At 45.6% G+C, this 16,312-nt stretch overlaps 1 long non-coding RNA gene across 1 annotated transcript; it reads left to right on the forward strand.

Moving 5' to 3' along the window:
• Nucleotides 1–436: 436 nt before the first annotated feature.
• On the forward strand, nucleotides 437–11,739 carry LOC116986112. The gene is made up of 3 exons (XR_004415421.1): nucleotides 437–497; nucleotides 6,657–6,662; nucleotides 11,727–11,739. It is a non-coding gene; the product is annotated as an uncharacterized LOC116986112 (long non-coding RNA).
• The last annotated feature ends 4,573 nt before the right edge of the window (nucleotides 11,740–16,312 follow it).

The following is a 16,312-nucleotide window of genomic DNA, read 5'->3' on the forward strand; positions in this document are numbered from 1 at the left end:
GTGTAGGATCATGTTAGCGTGTGGGGATCACTGGTCAGTGCGGATTCGATGGGCCGAAGGGCCTGTTTCTATGCTGTGTCTCTAAAATGAAACTAAACTAAAACTAAACAAAATTAAACTAAACTAAATCTACATCATCGTCCAAATCTCTTGATTGTCATTTCCGTGACTCTCAGTCTGAAGAAGGGTCTCGACCCGAAACGTCACCCATTCCTTTTCTCCAGAGATGCTGCCTGTCCCGCTGACTTACTCCAGCATTTTGTGTCTTTCAGCATCTGCATATCCTTCCGAAGCTAAAGTAATGTTGTGCGGTGTTTAACAGCCTGATGGTTTCTGGGAAGAAGCTATACTTGAACAAGCTATTCTTGCTTGTCATGGTTCTCAGGCTCCTGTACCTTCTTCACGATGGTAGGAGTGAAATGAGCATGAGAGTGTTTGATGGTGTTGGCTGCCTTTTTGAGGCAGTGCCTCCTGTGCATCCCTTTGGTGGTGGGGAGGTGATGGACCAGCAAAGACATTGCATTTGCTAGCACCGCGCCCATGGTTTTCAAAGGAGTTCACAAAATTGGAGGGAAAATACATATTTTTTTCAACCATTGAATTATTTTCAAACTATTTTCAACTATTTACAAAAGACTGCATCTCCGGAGAAAAGGAATAGGTGAGGTTTCGTTCAGGTTGTGACCCGAGTCTGAAGAAGTGCCTCGACCCGCAACATCACCTATTCCTTATTCCAGTGATGCTGCCCGACCCATTGAGTTACTCCAGCCTTTTGTGTCTATCTCTGGGTTGCCCATTGTGTATGAATTGCTGTAAGGTGCCATGAAATCTATTTATCTTTGTAATTAAATGCAACTAGAAGGATTTCTGGTGTAACAGGTCCAATGTGTGATTTGGGGTCAGAATATCCATTCTTTTTATCCAAGCCAAACAAATTCTCCAAGGATAAATGATCCCATTAATCTATTATAAAAGGTAATTAATGAAAGAGCATCAGGGTGGATGAATCACAGGCTGGATGTTGCCTTCCATCAATTTAAATTCAATTTCAAATCATTCATTACTCTTATTATACTTACATTTTGAATAAAATACAACAAAGGGTGACAGAGGGTCACCATATTTCCCTGAGCAATGCGGAAACATTCAAACCGAGCTTTTCATGTGCTCACTTGAAAATCAGAATAAAAAATGGAAAAGCTAACTACAGTGGATACTGGAAATCTGAACAAGAACAGAAGGAGCAGAAGGCTGTGGAGGCCATCAATTGATATTTTTAAAGGTAGAGAAAGATAAATGCTTGATTAGGATGGGTGTCAGGGAGTATGGCAAAAAAGGCAGAAGAATGGGGTTGAGAGGGAGAGATAGATCAGACATGATTGAATGGGGGAGTAGACATGATGGGCTGTATGGCCTAAATCTGCTCCTATCACTTATGGACATATCAACATCGAACAGTACTGTGTAGTACAGGGCCTTTGGCCAACAATGCCTGTGCCAAGCATGATTGAATAAATTGAATTGAATACATTTTATCAGCCAAGTATGTATACATACAAGGAATTTGCCTTGGTCCTTGCTTGCAAGAAGCAACACGAGAATGCCGAGCAAGGTGGTGACAAGCCCTCTGGAATGCAGTCCCTTAGGCCCACAGCACGTACTAGCCATCCAGAAGCCCTCCCGTCTCCAGTTGCAGGACACACCCCCCCCACCCACCTGCCTGCCCCCGTCAGAAGCCGTCCCCGTCCCAAGCTGCACAATGTTCCCCACCAGTCCCCGCCTGAAGTCGTTGGGAACGCCAGCGATAGGCCACGGCAGCTACAGGCCACGGCAGCGGTAGTCCACGACAGCGATTGGCAGCAGCATGGTATCAATTATCTAGATGACACACAAAACTAATTTTTTTCACAGTATCTCCTAGACATGACGACACTAAACCAATATCAAGTATCGAAACTGTGAGATACAAAGCTCTTTGGTGGATGTCCACATCATCCATTCATCCATTTGTGGAGATGCTCTGTTTCCCTCTTCACAGATGCTGCCTGGCCCCGCTGAGAGTCTCCATCAGTTTGTATTATCATCTCAGATTGCCCGAAGTTGTTTGCTTTTTGAAACTTTTGCACAATGGCGTTCTATAAGTCATAAGACGCAGGTTCTCAGTTGCAATGCTCTTTGCCTTTGTGTTGTCCTTGTGCTCCTGGGTCTCGAATGACTCCTACAATCCAATAACCACTTGCAGTTTTATGAATTACCTGACTGATGTTCATTTGGGCAGAGAAATAGGAAGGTTGTTTCTGTTCAAACTCAGCCTAATCCATGGAGGGATTTTTCTATTCTCTCTTTCATTTACCTCATTCAAACTGTTTGGCCTGTGACGATGGAACAAGTCCAAAATGGCTTCAGTCGGGGTGGCGGATATTAAAAAAACAATTGTTCTTTGTGTTTGATGTGCAGTCATTTCCCTCGGAGCCGGCTGACAATGAATACTTAAAAGACAAGGGATTAGGACTGACGAGGTTTTAGTGCACAGCGAGGGGAGACAGGATGAGAACTGCCATTAAACAAAGCTAGTGCATGAATGATCAACCATGAACACATAGGGATGAAGGACCAGCTGATAATCTTTCAGCAAGTGATCATTTTTAATTTGATAAAGTATTGCATCGATGTGAAATTATGAAGAATAAAGAAATTGCTTTTTTTCCCTCTCTGCACATCTTGTTGCAGAAGCAAAATCCTTCAAATAAACACCATGAAACCTTTGTCTGCGGTGCTTCTGGCTGTGGCGCGAACTTTAAATCTTCGACCGCCGACCTGCGGTCGACACCAGCCTGAAGCCGCGGTCTCCGGTGGGGAAGAGCCGATTCTGGACTTACCTTGACTTTTACCTTGTCCTTTTACCATCTGGACGCCCGCAGCGATGGCTGCGGAGAGTTGAGGTCCCGACCACGGGGGAAAATAGAGGAGGACTGGCCAATTTTTGTGCCTTCCACCACAGTGATGAATGCTGTGGTGGATGTTTGTGTTAAAGGTTTATTGTGTATTGTGTGTTCTTTATCATTGTACCGCTGCTGGCAAATTCATTTCACTTGCACTTTATGTGCAAAGTGACGAATAAAACCATATTGTATTGTATTGGGTATGAAGGAACCACAGATGCTGGTTTACACCAAAGATATTCACAAAATGCTGGAGTAACTCAGCGGGACAGGCAGCATCTCTGGAGAGAAGGAATGGGTAATGTTTCAGGTGGAGACACTTACACAGACAGCTTATTTAAAAAAAAAATTTGTATGTCGGGGTTGCTGCAGAGTGAGCGGAGGGCTGTACGTTCAGAGGGGGTGAGTCTAGAGTAGGTGAGGAGAGAGGAAAAGTTGAGACAATTGATGTCATGCCGACAGTTAGAAATGAAGAGGTCTAGAGAGGGTAGAAGGCCGTCTGGGGGAGTCCATGAACTCTTTCCTGGAACTGGCTGAAAGAAGCTCACTGAATGTGATCAATACAAAGAATCAAAGGCATCAGGAAGGCTGGCTGCATCCTGGGGGCGGAGTTGGATTCATGGGAGGTGGTCTTGGAGGGGAGGATGCTCCTCAAACTCAGGAGCATTTGGATAATACAGCTCACCCCCTCCATGACACACTGGTCAACCTGAGGAGTACTTTCAGGAACAGACTGGTTCCACCAAGATGCAGCACAGAACGCCACAGGAGATCCTTCTTCCCTGTGGCTATCAAACTGTATAACTCCTCCGCCCTCTGTCGTGGGGTTGACTGACTCGCCTCCCACCCCCCCCCCCCCCCCCCCAATCTTTGCACATCCCCAATCCTTTCCACTCATCACTTTAATTTCATGTTTCTTGTATTTTTAGTTTTAACACTGGTGGCAGAGATAAAGTTCTATCGTATGATATTGTATTGATTACATTGCAGGGGATCACACTGATCAGATTAACTTGGGAATGCAGTGGTACAGCAGATGCAAGTGAGGGTAGGATCATGAAGATTTGTCCAATGCAAGCGATCATTTCAGCTGCACAGTTCACAGATAAAAATGTAGATTTATTCTATGGGACCGAAGGAAAACACGACCCTGAGGTGGTTGACAGGGAACGGCCTTTAGTAGATCATTCAAGTTGTGTTCCAGTGGCTATCATTGGAAACTGAAAGCCAAGTTAGGGAGAGTGACCACGGCAAATGGTACCCCAACCCCAGGTACACAACTTGGTGTGTTGCGAGATCGAGTATGAAGCTGAGACTGTGTCTGGTCATAGGAAAACATAATGGGGCTTAACAGCGATGTAATGCTGAGGCTCTATAAGGCGCTGGTCAGGCGGCATTTGGATTTCTGTGAGCAAAATTGGGCTGGCTCTGGAGATGGTCCAGAGGAGGTTTACAAGAATGATTCTAGAAATGAGTGGGTTAGCATATGATGAGATTTTGATAGCACAGGGCCTGTACTCGCGGGAGTTTAGAAGGTTGAAGGGGGACCTCATTGAAACTTACAGAATAATGAAAGGCATAGATAGAGTGGATGTGGGAACATCTAGGACCAGAGGGGATGAGGACGCCGCTACCGAGGGAAGGAACAAAGGAGGACCCGGCTTGCGGAGACCACCGTGAGGGAGGGGGGGAGAACAATGGACAATGGGGACCCAGCCAATTAACCTACAAATCCACACGTCTTTGGGATGTGGGAGGAAACCAGAGCACCCGGAGAAAAAACACACAGTCACAGGGAGAACGTGCAAACTTTGCACGGACAGCACCCACGGTCAGTATAGAACCTGGGTCTCTGCCGCCGTGAGGTAGTACCTTTACTGCTTGAGCCACCATGCTGCCCCAAGATAAGGCTGAAAGGAGAGCAGGACTGGCAGCTCAATTCAAGAAAATAGAACTTTTAGTCATGGGAGGCTGGTCCCCGATGCAATATTCCACCTCTCCACCAATTCCAATATTGGTGGCCAGTAGGGGGGGGGGGATTTCTAGAGCGCTGGTATGGGTGTTGTGGGCTGAAGGGACTGGTCTCCAGAGGGCTAGTATGGACATTGTGGGCCAAATGGATTCTTGGAGTGGCAGCTCAGTCCCTCAAACCTGATGTGCTGGCAACTCACTCACGGCTGGTGGGCTGGCAGTTGACTCACGGCCATTTCTTGAAATTCCATTTCAAGCAGGGTGCAAGGCCACCAAATTCTAATCCATTTTCCTACAAATTCAAGTGCAGTTTCTTACCACTTCGAGCAGGGTGCAAGGCCACCAAATCCAAGTGCAGTTTCATACCACCTCAAGCAGGTTGCAAGTCCACCAAATTCAAGTACAGTTTCCAACCACTTCAAGCAGGGTGCAAGGCCACCACATTCAAATGCAGTTTCATACCATTTCAAGCAGGGTGTTACCACCATAAAACCACCATAAAATCACACAAAACACCACACTCACGGTTCAGTAGACATTCAGTGTGTTCAGTTGATTCGCAGCTCAGACAGAGTTGTGACCTCTCCCATCATGCAGAGACTGAGCCACACCCACACTACCGGGTTTTATAATCCCCCCCCCTCCCACCAGAAAAGGTGGCCTTCATGGCGTGATTGACAGGAGAGAGATTCTCAACATTTTTTAAACACTAATAACACTTTTATTTTTAATTGATGGGAAGAATCGTCTGCACTTGATGAGCGGAGGGGGGCCTAGTAAGATGGCCAAAAATAACAGCCGTAAGTGGTAGCGTTTTATCTAAAATCAATTTACAATGCAAACAGGAAGTTGTCAATTTTAGACCAACAACCATTTGCAGTGCTTTTTACTTCTACCCAAAAGCCCCAAACAACCATTTGCAGTGCCTTTTACTTCTACCCAAAAGCCCCAAACAACCATTTGCAGTGCCCTTGACTTCAACCCAATCCCCCCAAACAACCATTTGCAGTGCTTTTTACTTCAAACCAGCCATATTTTCATTTTCAAACCACATTAAGGGCACTCAAGGTCAGTAAAACCACACTCACAGTTTAGTAGACATTGTTCAGTGTTATTCACAGCTCAGGCTGAGAGACGTGACCCTCGCACTTCACCTCATCTTGCAGAGACTGACTGAGGCACAACACTTCCGGGTTTTATAGACCCACCCCTCTCCCACCAGCGGCAGCAGAGAAAATGTCAACATTTTTTAAACATTATTAACTCTTTTATGTTTCATTGATGGGAAAAATCCTCTGCTCCAGCTCAGCGGAGGGGGACTCTGAGCGAGGTGGCCAGAAATGACGGCCGTAAGTGGCAGCGTTCTTTCAGAAATCACGAAACAGAGTCAGAAAGTGGTCAAGATCTTAGTTTTAGTAATATAGATACACAGAAAATGAAAGAGAGGATTCACTGCATTATTGATCAAGGAGCCCATCAGTGCAGTAATGAGGGAGCATGCCCCACAAGACTTTTCAAATAAGACTATATGGGTAATACAGGTAATTGCGGCACAGCGGTAGATTACAGTGCCAGAGACCCGGGTTCGATCCCGACTACGGGTGCTGTCTGTACGGAGTTTGTACGTTCTCCCCGTGACCGCGTGGGTTTTCTCTGAGATCTTTGGTTTCCTCCCACACTCCAATGACGTACAGGTTTGTAGGTTAATTGGCTTGGTATAATAATTGTCCCTATTGTGTGTAGGACAGTGTCAATGTGAGGGGATCGCTGGTAATTGTGGATTCGGCGGACCAACGTGCCTGTTTCCGTGCTGTATCTCTAAACTAAACTCAAAGTTCTGATCACTTTGTTTGGATTATACTACAGGCCTGCCAATGGTCAGCCAAAGATGAAGGTGCAGAAATGCAGGGAAATCAGAGAGAGGTCTAAAAGCAACAGGTTTGTCAGAGTAGAGGAATTCAACTTCCCCAATGTGAAACAGAGTGCAATATTTTAAAAGTAGACAAAAATGCTGGAGAAACTCAGCGGGTGCAGCAGCATCTATGGAGCGAAGGAAATAGGCAACGTTTCGGGCCGAAACGTTGCCTATTTCCTTCGCTCTATAGATGCTGCTGCATCCGCTGAGTTTCTCCAGCATTTTTGTCTACCTTCGATTTTCCAGCATCTGCAGTTCCTTCTTAAATACAATATTTTAAAATATGTTCAGGAGACCAGTACACAAAGAGTCATATCTGGAAAGGGGCATTATTGGAGCCATATTTAGTATGAGGTCGGGCAAGGGGCTGAAGGTGCGAAATTTAGGGATAGTGACTAAATTCATGATAGTGATATTCACCATAACTGTGAATTTCAGTGGCTGTGGAAAGGTATAGTAACGATGGTGCATAAATTAGAGTGTGCAATTGTGAGAAGGCTAATATCAGCAAGCATAGGTTAAGAGCAGCTACAGTACTTGCCAATAAATTTACATCTGACAAGGTAATGTCGTTTAACTGTGAAATAGTGAGAGGACTTTAGACTTTGGAGATACAACACGAAAACAAGCCCTTAAGCTCACAGAGTCTGTGCCAACCAGTGATACACCAACACTATCCTACACACAAGGGACAATTTAATATTTTACCGAGGCCAATTAACCAACAAACCTGTATGTCTTTGGAGTGTCGGAGGAAACTGGAGATCCTGTACAAAACCCACGCAGTCACAGGCAGAATGTACAGGACAGACAGCACCCAAAGTCAGGATTGAACCCGGATCTCTGGCGCCGTAAGACAGCAGCTTTACTGCTGCACAAGGGTTCATAACCAAAAGTTCATAACCAATGTTTCCCTGTCAGGGTGAATAGTAGGGAAGGCAAGTCCAAGGAACCCTGGATGTCAAGAAATATTAAGGGTTTCAGATAGAAAATGTTGGAAGCATAATTGTAGGTATAAACTACTAAAAGCATTGGAGGTGTTTCAGGACTATAGAGAGTTCAAGGAAATCCTTGAAGATATTTCAAGGGGAAATAGGGACCACAAAATACCTCTGGCAGGTAAAATTAAGGAAAATCCCAAAGCATTTTCTAAATCCATAAGAGAAAGTGGAAAGAGTGGGATCCCATAGGGGACAAACAGGCAAACTGTGTATGGAACCAAGGGATATTTTTAAGGCAGAGATAGATACATTCTTGAATAGCAATGGTGTTAGGTTATGGGGAGAAGGCAGGAGAATGGGGTTAAGGGCCTGTCCCACTGTATGAGGTAATTCAAGAGCTCTCCCGAGTTTAAACAAAAATCTAACTCGTGGTAAGCACGTAGAATGTACGTAGTGGGTACGTCAGAGCTCGGGACGTCTCTTAGCGGCTCGTAACGCTAACGGCAGGTACTCGGGAAACGCGGTAAGCTCGTGAAGACTTGTGAAGATTTTTCAACATGTTGAAAAATGTCCACGAGAGCCCCGAGTACCTACGAGCGGCTATTACCGTAATTCTCCGATTTCGAATCAGGGGAAACTCGGGTGAACTCTTGAATTAGCTCGTACTGTGGGACAGACCCATTAGGAGGGAAAGATAAATCAGCCAGGATTGAATGGCAGAGTAGACTTGATGGCCTAAATGACCTAATTCTGCTTGCATCTCTTACAGTTTGAACATGAACTCATGATACGATCACGGTCTTAGATGAATATTCTCATCTTTATTTACTGAGGAGAAAGACAGGGTTATAGTTGAAGAGTTCCGAGAAGGGAATAAGGATATTCTAAGACACGTTATCGATAAAAGAGATATAGATGTCTCAGCAGTCATAAAAGTGGATAAATCACCATGGCCTGCTGAGATGTATCCCAGGCAGCTGGAGGTGGCGAGGGAGGAGATTGCAAGAACGCTGATTGTGACTTTTCTACCTTTGCAGTGCTTGGTTGAGATGCCAGATGATTGAAAAATGTGATATCCTAATTCAGGAAGAGCTGTGGGGATAAGCCAAGTCAGTGAGTCTGTCATCAGTAGTAGGGAAGTTATTGGAAACACTTCTGACAGACTTAATTAACCTGAGTTGATCAAGGATAGTCAGCACAGCTTAATTGGTGAGAGATCCTGTGAGTTTTTTCGAAAATGAAAAATATATATATTGATGAGGGCAGTGCAGTTGATGTAGTGGACATGGTCTTGAAAATGCCTTTGTCAATGTCCTAGATGCATGGCTGGTACAATAGATTAGAGCCGATAGGATCCGAAGCAAGTCGGCTAATTGAATCTGAAATTGGCCTCAAAGTAACAAAGTACACTTGTTTCCTTTTCCCCCCTGACTCAATAGACAATAGACAATAGACAATAGGCGCAGGAGTAGGCCATTCAGCCCTTTGAGCCAGCACTGCCATTCAATGTGATCATGGCTGATCATCCCCAATCAGTACCCCGTTCCAGTCTTCTCCCCATATCCCCTTTAAGAGCCCTATCTAGCTCTCTCTTGAAAGTATCCAGAGAACCAGCCTCCATCGCCCTCTGAGAGAGAATTTCACAGACTCACGACTCTCTGTGATTCTCGATCTAAAGAAGGGTCTCGACCCGAAACGTCACGCATTCCTTCTCTCCAGAGATGCGGCCTGTCCCGCTGAGTTGCTCCAGCTTTTTGTGTTTATCTTCAGTTTAAACCAGCATCTGCAGTTCCTTCCTACACAACAAGAATAAACTGATGTATGAGGATTGCTTTCATAATTGAAAGCCTATGACCATGGTGTACCACACAAACCTTTGTGTATGACACATATTTCAACAACTGCAACACAGTTCAGCCTCAGCATCTCCCTCTCTGTCTTGGCCTTGACTAGATATGTCTTCAGAGCATCACTGATGACCAAGTGATCCAGGATGGAGACTTCCTTCATCCTGAACTTCAACCTTTACTGATTGACTTTCAGTTGCTTTACATGTGCTCCTCAGTTTTTCTCCAAAGTCCACCATGTAATCTATTGTAACACACCAGCTTCTACTCCATAAGAAGGCTTAGGAAGTTCGGCATGTCCCCAACAACCCTCACCAACTTCGACAGATGCACCATAGAAAGCATTTTATCGGGATGCATCCATTGGTTTGGGAACAGCTCCATCTAAGACCACAAGAAATTGCAGCAAATTGTGGACGCAGCCTAGACCATCACACAACCCGACCTCCCCTCCGTTGACGCCATTTATACATCACGCTGCCTCGGCAAGGCCAGCTGCATAATGAAGGATGAGTCGCACCCTGGCCACTAACTCTTCTCACCTCTCCCATCAGGCACAAAGTCCTGAAGTGTGAAAATGCACACCTCCTGATTCAGAGACAGTTTCTTCCCAGCTGTTATCAAGCAACTGAACCATCCTACCACAACCAGAAACCAGTGCTTAACTGCTATCTACCTCATCTGGGACCCTCAGACTATCTATGATTGGATTGTACTGACATTACCTTGCACTAAACGTTATTACCTTATCATGTATCTATACACTGTAAACGGATCAATTGTAGTCATGTGTGGTCTTTACGCTAGCTGAAACTGAAACAGATGAAATCAATGCTATTGGTTCTCTTTAGTCTCAAGGGCAAAGAATTGTACCGTACCATCATGTCCTTAAATGAGAGCCTGGAGAATGCATTAGATGCATTATATGCTCATTGCCACCTGCCACCAATTATTTGGTTCAATGAAACCAGTTTTCTCAAGTAACCTGGAGCAGGGCAAGCCTTTAGATATTTATTAACAGACCTCTGTTCGTTTGTTAATTAACGACAGGGTTGTTGACAGTAATGTAATTAGGTGAAAAACTAATGGCCTGTAGGTTGGATAATGAGACATGATGTAGATTAAATAAATTTGTCTCCAAACAATGTTGAAAATCCATGGTGTGGGTGGAATGATCTGTGTAGGAACATAACGTCATAAGGCCATAAGTGATAGGAGCAGAATTAGGCTATTCGGCCCATCAAGTCTGCTCCGCCATTTAATCTATCTCTCCCTCCTAACCCCATTCTCTTGCCTTCTCCCCATAACCCGTACTAATCAAGAAACTATCTATCTCTGCCTTAAAAATATCCATTGACGTCCTCCACAGCCTTCAGTGCAAAGAATTCCACAGATTCTGTACCCTCTGATTAAAGAAATTGCATCTCATCTCCTTCCTAAAGGAACGTCCTTTAATTCTGAGGCTATTACCACTAGTCCTAGACTCTCCCACTAGTGGAAACATCCTCTCCACATCCACTCTATCCAAGCCTTTCACTATTCAGTGTGTTTCAATGAAGTGGCCCCTCATCCCTCTAAACTCCAGCGAGTATCGGCCCAGTGCTGTCAAACCCAGTGTCGGAACACAGATAGGATGGGATTCAGAGAATCTGTTGAACAATGTTCCATGTCAAATAAGGTCAAGGTGTTGATGCAAAGGAAATTGGCAGTCACTGGCAGACATGGGTTACAGAATGCAGCTTACATAATAGGTTAGCTGCAGGAAAAAGTGAGTCAAAGGTTAAATACATCTGCATGGTGGCATGGAAATTAGTACTGCGGCTTCACCACTACAGGAGCCAAAGTCTGATCCTGACCTCAGGCGCTGTCTGTTTAGAGGTTGTGCTTCTCTCCACAACTCCTCGGGTTTCCCCTGCTTGTTCCAGTTTCCTCCCACATCCCAAAGAGAAGCTGGTAGGAAAACTGTCTATTTACCCCATAGTGTCGTTTAGGGTCAAAAGAATCAAAGGAGAATTGAAGTGCAAATGAGACAGAGTAAGTTGCAAGGCTGTGGGGAATAAGAAGTGGGGAAATAGTACTGATGGGATTGCTCCTTGGAGGGCCAGTCCAGACATGATGGGCTGAACAGCCTCCTTTTGTTTCTCAGTTCTCAGTTTTGTTTATTGTCACGTGTACCGAGGTACGGTGAAAAGATTTTGTTGCGTGCTATCCAGTCAGCGGAAAGACAATACATGATTACAATCGCGCTGTTTACAATGTATAGATACATAATGTCATAGAGTCAGAGTCATAGAGTCATAAAGTGATTAAGCATTGAAACAGGCCCTCCGGCCCAATTTGCCCACACCGGCCAGGTGCATGGTTCCTTGAAGGTGGAGTCACAGATAGATGGGGTGGTCAAAAAGGTGCTTGGCACATTGATCTGTATCAGTCAGAGTATTGAGTATAGAAGTTGGGAGGTCATGTTGCAGTTGTCTAAGATGTTGACGTTTTATGTTCAGTTCTGGCCACCCTTCGGCCCAACTTGCCCACATGTCCCAGCTACACTCGTCCCACCTGCCCATGTTTGGCCCATATCCCTCCAAACCTGCCCTATCCATGTACCTGTCTAACTGCTCCTCAACTACCTCCTCTGGTAGCTTGTTCCATCCACTCACCAGCCTTTCTGTGAAAACGTTACCCATCAGATTCCTATTAAATCTTTTGCTCTTCACCTTAAACCTATGTCCTCAGGTCCTCGATTCACCTACTCTGGGCAAGAGACTCTGTGCATCCACCCAATCTATTCCTCTCATGAATTATACACATCTATAAGATCACCCCTCATCCTCGTGCGCTCCAAGGAATAGAGTCCCAGCCTACTCAACCTCTCCCTATAGTTCACACCCTCTAGCCCTGGCAACATCCTTGCAAATCTTCTCTGAACCTTTTCAAGCTTGACAACATCTTTCCTATAACATGGTGCCCAGAACTGAACACAACACTGTAAATGTGGCCTCACCAAAATCTAATACAACTGCAAGATGACCTCCCAACTTCTATACTCAATACTCTGACTGATACAGATCAATGTGCCAAGACCAATCAATCTACCTGCGACTCCTCCTTCAAGGAACCATGCACCTGCACTCCTAGATCCCTCAGGTCTACAACACTCCCCAGAGCCCTACCATTCACCGTGTAGGTCCGGCCCACGTTAGACTTCACAAAATGCAACACCTCACATTTTTCTGCATCAATTTCCATCGTCCATTCCTCAGCACACCTGGCCAATTAATCAAGATCCTGCTGCAATTTTTCATGACCATCTTCGCTATTTGCAAAACCATCCGCTTTTGTATCATCTGCAAACTTGCTAATCTTGCTGTATATGTTCTCATCCAAATCATTGAATATCGATGACAAACAGTAACGGGCCCAGCACCGAACCCTGAGGCACAACACTAGTCACAGGCCTCCAATCTGCGAAGCAACCTTCTCCATCACCCTCGGTTTCCTTCCATGAAGCCAATTTTCTATCCATTCAGCTATCTCACCTTGGATCCCATGCGATCTAACCTTCCAGAGCAGCCTACCATGCAGAATCGTGTCTAATGCTTTGCTGAATTCGATGCACACAAAATCTACAGCTCTGCCCACATCGACCTTTGTGGTCACGTCTTTAAAAAACTCAATCAGATTTGTGAGGCACGGCCTCCCACGTACAAAACCATAATCCCTAATCAGCCCTTGCCCATCCAAATGCCTGTATAACCTATCCCTCAGAATATTCTCCAGTAACTTTCCAACTACAGATGTTAAGCTCATAGTTCTTATAGTCTTATAGTTCCCAGCATTTTACCTGCAGCCTTTTCTTGAATAGAGGCACAACATTTGCCACCTTCGAGTCTTCCAGCACCTCTCCTGTATTTAAAGACGACTCATAAATTTCAACCAGGGCTCCGGCAATTTCCCCTCGAGTTTCCCACAATGTCCTCAGATATATCTGACCAGGCCCTGGAGATTTGTCAACCTTCAGACACGATAATACCTTCAACACCTCTTCGACCATAACACTGACTGCTCTCAAGACACTTCCATTGACTGTCCCAAGTTTCTCTGTGCTCCTGATAGGGAAATAATGTTTAGTTCAAGATAAAGCCAGCAAAGTCCGATCGAAGATAGTCCAAGGGTCACCAACCAGGTAGATAGTAGTTCAGGACTTCTCTGTAGTTGCGGCAGGATGGTTCAGTTGCCTGATAACAGCTGGGATGAAACAGTCCCTGAATCTGGTGGTGTGCATTTTCACACTTTTACACCTTTTGCATGATGGGAGAGGGGAGAAGAGGGAGTGGCCAGGGTGCGACTTGTCCTTGATTATGTTGCTGGCCTTGCCGAGGCAGCGTGAGGTATAGATGGATACGCTGGTAGGATATCTGGCTATTTACCCCTTAGTGTTGGCAAGTGGCAAAAGAATCAAAGGGGAATTGAAGGGCATTTGAGAAAGATTATGTTGCAAGGCTGCAGGGGAATAAGAAGTGGAGAATAGGACTGAGTCTGAGAAAGAGAAAGAAATTGGAATCTCAATGAGTGGAAGACATAATTTCAGAAAATACAGAAAAGATGACCAGATAAATATCATTGATAAGAAATAGAACTTCAGGCAGTAAAATGGGTGGCATGGTGGCGCAGCAGTAGAGTTGCTGCCTTACAACGCTTGCAGTGTCAGAGACCCGGGTTCGATCCTGACTGCAGGTGCTGTCAGTACGGAGTTTGTACGTTCTTCCCGTGACCTGCGTGGGTTTTCTCTGAGATCCCCGGTTTGTTCCCACACTCCAAAGACGTAGGTTAATTAGCTTGGTAAATGTAAAAATTGCCCCTAGTGTGTGTCGGATAGTGTTAGTGTGCAGGGATCACTGGTCGGCTCGGACCCGAAGGGCCTGTATCTCTAAACTAAACAAACTCAAACAAATTAAACTGCGAGATCATGTGAAGTTGTGAGATTCACAAAGATATACGGTAATTGGATGATATTTGGGAGAGACCGGGATAGCCATCAGCTGGACAGGGTCCAGGAAGGCGTTTGCAACAATGTCGACGTGGAACTATACGATACGATAGAACTTTATTTATCCCAGAAGGGAAATTGATCTGACAACAGTCATAAAACATAAAACACATGAAAAATAATGTGACGAGTGGAAAGGATTGGGGATGTGCAAAGATTGGGTGGGGGGGGGGAGGGGGGGGGGTGGAGGGGGGGGTGGGGGGGGGGGGAGTGGAGGGCGCAAGGGGAGTCAGTCAGTCTACCCCATGACAGAAGGGGGAGGAGATGTACAGTTTGATAGCGACAGGGAAGAAGGGTCTCCTGTGGCGTTCTGTACTGCATCTTGGTGGAACCAGTCTGTTGTTGAAGATGCTCCTTCAGGTTGACCGGTGTGTCATGGAGGGGGTGAGCTGTATTGTCCAGGATGCTCTGCATATTTAGGGGGCGCTGGAGGACGGAGATGGCAGCCCTGTCGGCAGTCTGATAGTTTTTTTCATCCTTTTGTTATTTTTAGTGTTTGTTTAAAGTTATTCTGCTTGTTTTATGTGGGAGAAGGGTGGGGTGGGGGGGGGGGGGGGGGGGGGTCAGGGGAAACTTTTTTTTCAGGATTTTACCTTCCTGGAGATGTGATCAATTTTCGGATCACATTCTCCGGGTTCTGCGGCCTACCATCGATGGAGCTGGAAGCTGCCTCGGACTGTCATGAGCCCAACCGCTGGGCACGGACTTAACATCGGAGCGGATCCCTTGCCTGGGATCGTTCCCACCGCGGCCTGCGGACTTAGCACCAAGGGCTCACAGACTCGGGCGAGGTAAATCGAGAGCTCCAATGCCGCAGAAGGTTCGTCCAGCCCCGACGCGAGGTTCGATCGCCCATCGCGGGGGAGCTGACAAACCCCGACGCAGGAGCTGAACGCCTCGACGCAGAGGGCCCGAACGGCGCCGGCTTCAGGAGTCAAGACCGTCCCATCAACGGGGGGCTCAAGGCCCCCGACCAAGGAAGAACAACAAGGGAAGGACTTGGAACTTTATTTTCGCCTTCCATTACAGTGAGGAATGTGTAGGAGTCACTGTGATGGATGTTTATGTTAAAATGTGTTTTCTGAGTCTGTTGCTTTTTTAAAGTTATATGACTGACCTGGCCAGTGAATTTCACTACACCAATTGGTGTATGTGACAATAAATGAACTTAGGAACTTATGAACTTAGTTTAAGTAGCATTCTCCCCTCCAAGACCACCTCCTATAAATCCAACTCGGCCTCCAGGATGGAGCCAGCCTTCCTGATGAGTTTGTTAATCCTAAATTGTTAATCCTAGGAGAGCAACATAATGCTTCGGACGCAAAAGCTGACATGGTCCCTACAGGTGGGAGAAACGGGGGAGGAGAAGAAATAGCTGAAAAAGAAGCATCAGGTTGAACCATGAACCACTAATAGTGAAACGGATGAAAGTGCTCAGCAGAGAGGGAGCAGTTGCAGAAGACTGTTTGTAAAATATCTTCCATACACAGCGATGCTGGCTGACTGCAGGCAAATCCTCAAACACACCAGAGAGTTCCTGGCTCTTGACTTGGTCTAGAATCTCAGAGATTGCATTAATTGAATTGAGAACAAAGTGGCTACAAAGTTAGCGTTAGAACTGAATCAAGGTATGGATAAGGGGCAGTTAG

Source organism: Amblyraja radiata, chromosome 23 (assembly GCF_010909765.2).
Source record: "Amblyraja radiata isolate CabotCenter1 chromosome 23, sAmbRad1.1.pri, whole genome shotgun sequence".
NCBI lineage: Eukaryota > Metazoa > Chordata > Chondrichthyes > Rajiformes > Rajidae > Amblyraja > Amblyraja radiata.